Consider the following 6,000-nt stretch of genomic DNA (forward strand, 5'->3'; position numbering starts at 1 on the left):
TCACTGAGTCCTCTGGGTACAATTGCATGGCTGCTCTGGTTTCATTCTCATATAGTTTTCCATCAAAACCAAACCCCTGGACTTTGCCACAGTGTCTTTTACAAAGTGAATTCCAGATTCAAGTCGGGTTCAGAGGTGCTGAAAGCTTCTTTGCACAGCCGGAGGGCAGCCGGCGCTTTGGGGTACAGCACATACCCGCTGCCTCTTCCCCTGGCCCCAGCTGGTTGGGGTTGGGGTTTGCTCACCCCAGCAGTGTATGGAGGAGAACAGCTTGGTTTAGGGGACAGGAAAATCTGAACTGAAATGAGACCAGAGCCTGAAACATCGCTCTGGCTGTGACGATGCCTTACACTGAGGTGCAGAGTGCCTGCACGGGCTGTGTCCTGAGCACAGGACCCGTTATCTCCACTGCCTCCCACCAGATAACATGGCTCGGGGGCTGCTGGCGGCCAGCACAAGCGATGGAGGCTGCTGGTGCTTTCCCTGTAGGTCCCGCGGGCTGACGCTGGGGAGCCCCGCAGCTCGGGGATGGGGCAGCGGGTGTCTCGCCCATAGGGCAGAGCTGCCACAGTGCCCACAGCGCACCAGTGCACCCCAGTGCACCCCAGTACGGCCGGAGCCCTGGTCCCCCCAGCTCCCAGGTGGGATTTCTGCACTCATGTGCTCCCTCTGCTGGTCCTCAGCCCGGCGCGGCCGGCACCGCACCGGCACCGCACCGGCACCGCACCGGCACCGCACCGCACCGGCACCGCACCCGCACCAGCACTGGTATCCCCAAGCCCTTGGGCCAGCAACACCCCAAAGCACGTCTCTGAGCAAGGCTACAACACGTGGCTATGGTGAAGATGACACAAACTGTACTGGTACTCCAGGGATCACTGTATTGAATTGTCACACATGGGAAGGCTCAAGGAGACCTTAGAGCAGCTCCCGTGCCTAAAGGGGCTCCAGGAAACCTGGAGAGGGGCTTTGGACAAGGGCCTGTAGGGACAGGACAAGGGGAATGGCTTTAACCTGCCAGAGGGGAGACTGAGATGAGCTCTGAGGCAGAAGCTCTTCCCTGTGAGGGTGCTGAGGCGCTGGCACAGGGTGCCCAGAGAAGCTGTGGCTGCCCCATCCCTGGCAGTGTTCAAGGCCAGGTTGGACACAGGGGCTTGGAGCAACCTGCTCTAGTGGAAGGTGTCCCTGCCCGTGGCAGGGGTTGGAGCTGGATGAGCTTTGAGGTCCCTTCCAACCCAAACCAGTCTGCGATTCTATGATTTGTTAATCCATTTTTTACAATCATCTTTTTGCACCAACACTTCCACAGCTTGCACTATCTGTGCACCCTGTGCAACATACCACCGCTGTCAGAGGTGACCCACCTTGCTCTCCCATTGCACTGGTACAATGTGCCACCAGCGGGAAGGGGACAGCATCACGGAGCAAACACTGCAGCTCAGCTCAGTGGCCACCATCCACCATCCTGCGGAAGGGAACAGGGAAGCACCAAGCCAGGCTCAGACATCACGGAGCAAGGTCTGGTTTGCAGGCTGCACTCCGTGATCGCGTGCGGTTCTCCTGCGTTTTCTGCCTTGGCAATGCTTGCCAGCTTTATTAGAAAGCTGGTTGTTGTTTCAAGGCTGCTTTGTAGCGGTTATTGCCAACAAGGGACGGTGGTGGGGGTCTGCACGCTGCACGGTGTAAGTGACAGCTGCCAAGACACCTTCTCCAAGGCCCCGTTAAAGCTTGGTTATGGCTCAGGCTGCCTCGTCTCAGCCAGACATCTCAGAGGGTGACCCTGAGCAGGAGGCTGCTGCACAGCCGGCCCTCCCAGCTCAAAGCCTTGCGTTCTCATCCACATCCCTGTCCACACAACTGCTGCCCCACTCACTGCCATGGTTTGGTCACGCTCCTGAAGTTCCTGGGACTGGAGAGGAGCTGCTGCTTAGGGAAAAAGGTGAAATACCTGCTCCAAGTGAGCTGAAATCCTCATGATGCCCCAGGAGCAGCCCAGCACAATGGGGAGCTTCAAGGCATGGGCGAAGAAAGAGAATGGAATTTGAACAACAACAATAATGATGTTATCCGTTCCTTCTCTCCAGCACTGCCACTGCACCCCGGGAAGCCACAGTGACCCACTGAGCATCACCAATGAAGGAGGCTGTGCCAGGCACACGTTGCACCCTGGCTTCTCCACCACCACCCCAAATCTGGGTAGCTCCACATGGGGTCCAAGTCCAGCCTTGTGCAGTCTCAGCCTTTCAGAGCCGCTTTCCAGAGCAAACAATAAATCCTTAAACTGAGTGTGGGGTTCTCTGAAAGTGGCTGGATTCAACAGCTCAGCCCTGCAACAAAGGCCCTTCCTGAGCATGGTGGCTCCCTGCCCACCACATTCCCGGGGGGACAGCAGAGAGGAGGTGAGTGCTGGCTCCAGTTTGGTTTGTGAACTATACTGCTGGAGCAACAAAACCTGCCCAGAAGCTTCAGGAGGCGCCGATGCCTTCTACTCATGCAGCCCAGAGGTGACCAGCACCATGCGCTGTGGCTTCTCCCAGCCCCAAGGCACCCACCTCGCTATGGGGCACCCTGTTGAAGCCCCCTCAACACCAACTGCAGGCACTGGGTGATGTCCCGCAGACATTTCTGCTCATGCAGAGCTCACTGTTGGTTTCTGAGCATCATGGGGCTATTCCCATCTCACCACCACCACAAGTGGTGTCCTTGGCAGCGCTGGCAGGGGGCACCCACCCATCAGTGCAGGCACCCACCCATGAGCCCAGAGCTTATAAACGAAACAGTCAAAGTCTTTCCATGGTTAGGAATAGCCCTGTTACCTCTCAGGGAGGCAGCAAACCTTCCTCTTCAAGGAGTAGGTGAGGAGGCAGCACCAGGCCAGGCAGCCCTGGCACACGTGTGCTCAAAGAGAAACACTCCAATACCTTGCCATATACTGGGAGACACAAATAAACCCCATTACTGTTGTTAATTCTGCAGCAAAATGATTTTTCCAAATCTTCCCCAAACCAGATGTGGAAATATTTAGCTACCTCTGCGCTCCTCCAGCCCCGAGCCTGAACAAAGTGTTTTGAGGCAGATGAGAGGCAGAGGGAGGTGGAAACCGTGACTGGTTTCAGCGAAACTCACGGATTTCCCAATTCATGGTATCATTTACTGACATCATGAAACTAATTTGGGCTTTTTCTCCTGTCTCTTTACAGAAGTATTTTCCCCAGGAGGCTGAAATTTCTCTTTCTTTCAAACAGAATTGGATTTCTTTCCTGTGTGGAGTACAGAAACATGGATCCCATTCCCAGAAGCAAGATTCAGAAATCATTATTTCTTTTTATTACAATAGTTTATTAGATGTAGTCAGTGCAAAAGACTAAACTAAAAGGCAGCGGCTCCAATAGACCATCCCATCACCACCGCTCCCAAATCACATATCAGACTGGAAAACAAAAGGATGTTGCCTTGCTTTCCACCTTGGCTTTGCCCTATGTGTTACACAGCCCTGCTTCTCCGTGGTTCCCATGTGTCCCACCTCCTTGGCACACTCCCATGAAGCCAAGATGCTCAGAACCAGGTGCTGCACGTGTCTCCTTACCCCTCCATTAGAAGATATTAATGATTTCTCATGGTTTTCAGCATCTCTGGCAGTGCTCAAGGCCAGGTTGGACACAGGGGCTTGGAGCAACCTGCTCTAGTGGAAGGTGTCCCTGCCCGTGGCAGGGAGTTGGAGCTGGATGAGCTTTAAGGTCCCTTCCAACACAAACCATCTAAATAAATAAAGTTGGGCGAACTCAGACACTGTACATGCTTTTCAAATCATGCTGCTCACAAGGTGGATGAAGACTCTGCCCTACACAGCATTTAAACCTATGTGTGCATTTCTGCAGGCAGCTCTGCTCTGCCCCATCACACCCCATTGTGTCCCCCCCATCACACCCCATTGTGTCCCCCCCACCGACACTGTTAAAAACCAGATCCATACCTAGCAGGACTGGCTCTGGGGCTGGCATGGGGCCCAATCCTGCACCCCATCCCGAGGGCAGCCCGGAATGCCTGCCTGCACCCTCTCCTTGCTGCCTGCACACCCTTCTCCCATTCCCCACAACATGTTTTCTCACCCATTTGACTTGACATCTGATGAAGGCGAAAATGAATGAAAGATGAGCAGGGAAAGCAGAGAGAAGCACTGATTTAGGAAAAGTACCAATTAAATGCATTCTGGGTGGTCTCCTTTTGGCATTCTGCCTTTTGGGTTAGACTGGTTTTGCTGCAGCTTCCCTCTCCCACGTTATCTCCTCTCTTGCCTTTCCCAGCACATTTGCAAGGGATTTCCACGGAGGCTGGCCCTGGTGCTGGGGGGTATCAAAGCCCCCCTTGCTCGGTGCAAGGCAGGAGTTTACCTGCATCTCCCCAGGCTGTGCTGCATCCTTCCCCTGCATGCAGAGCTCTGGTTGCCTGCAGCCACAGGCACAAGCCCGGGCACGTCCCAGGTACAGAGACACAGAGACATCGAAACCGCAGGGATGACTGCAGCTCTCAAATGACAGATGCCCAGCCATGATGTTAAGCATAGACATAGATATACTACTTCTTTCTCTATGAATAGAATCACAGAATCCCAGACTGGTTTGTGTTGAAAGGGACCTTAAAGCTCATCCAGTTCCAACCCCCTGCCACGGGCAGGGTCAAGGAGCACAATACAACAAATATTCAGCTGGAAATATCAGTTTTCCTACTATACCACCATAACAAGAACTTTTGCAAATACCTGATTTGGGACTGGTTTGTGTTGCAAATGTCCCTGTCTAATCTACAGCTCTTTATTAAATAACACATTATCCTGTCACGACATCTTGCTTTGCCAGGAGAGCACAATATTTACACATCCATGCCCATAGTCCTGCATTTCTGACAGAATTACTGTATTAATGACAAACTGCAGGTTTGGTAACACAAGTCAAGGGAAGTTTTAAACCTGTCAGCTTAGGGGCAGTAAAACGAGCTCGTTCAGACATAGGAAAACCATCACAGCAGACACAGTTATCATGTGAAGAAATATTGATCTTCAAAGTTGTTAACAGCTTTGCACTCAGAGGCCAGAGCGCTGCTGTAACAGATGATGTCTCAATGCTGTGTCAAATGCATGAGAATAGCGCTGCTTTCAAGATGCGAGCGCCTGGCTCTGCACTCATGGGTCAGCCCATCTGCTGCTGGTGGCACTTGCCTGAAGACAAAGCCAGAAGACATCTCCACAGCCGATGTGCTGGTGGTTATCCCATGAAGAGCCACGCTTCTGCTCCTCACAGCGAGAGCAAACCAAGTGCAAAGTGTTCCAGCCCTTTTCAGAGTGCAACTCCCCTCCCACCCCTCCGAGCTCTGCTTTTCATATCCTGCCTCTGTCCCCTCTCATGCTGCACCAAAAAGCCTCTGCATCAGTTTCAGGTTGTGTTTCATGCAGCATCGTCTTCTCCTCTGCCCTCCTTTCTGTGCTTTCAGTGCTCGTTGCATCCATGGGGAAGGCTTACACTGCAGCTAAGCTCTCAGACCTGAGAGGGTTGGAAATACCCAGGCAAATGGGTCCAAACTGCACCAGGCTCTGCACAGGTCCAGGTCACAGCAAGGGTTTGCCTGGGACAGACTGGAGGATCTCACTCTTCCCCGCCCTGAATGTAGTTAGAATACTTTACAGGCAGTTTCCTATGGAGATGTCAGCTGCACTACCAACCCACCCCCTCCCTGCACATAATCAAAATATTTTGATAACCAAAAAATGTCAGGCAATGCAGTAGATTTTGCAGAAAATAAACAGCACAAATAACTGCAAAGACAAGGAAGGGCAGAGTGGGGAGCTGGTGCCTCTGCAGAAGGGTTCCATCCCCAAACAACAAAAAGATCATAGAATCCCAGACTGGTCTGTGTTGGAAGGGACCTTAAAGCTCATCCAGTTCCAATCCCTGCCACGGGCAGGGACACCTTCCACTACAGCAGGTTGCTCCAAGCCCCTGTGTC

This window comes from Strigops habroptila, chromosome 9, assembly GCF_004027225.2.
Source record: "Strigops habroptila isolate Jane chromosome 9, bStrHab1.2.pri, whole genome shotgun sequence".
NCBI classification, from domain to species: Eukaryota; Metazoa; Chordata; class Aves; order Psittaciformes; family Psittacidae; genus Strigops; species Strigops habroptila.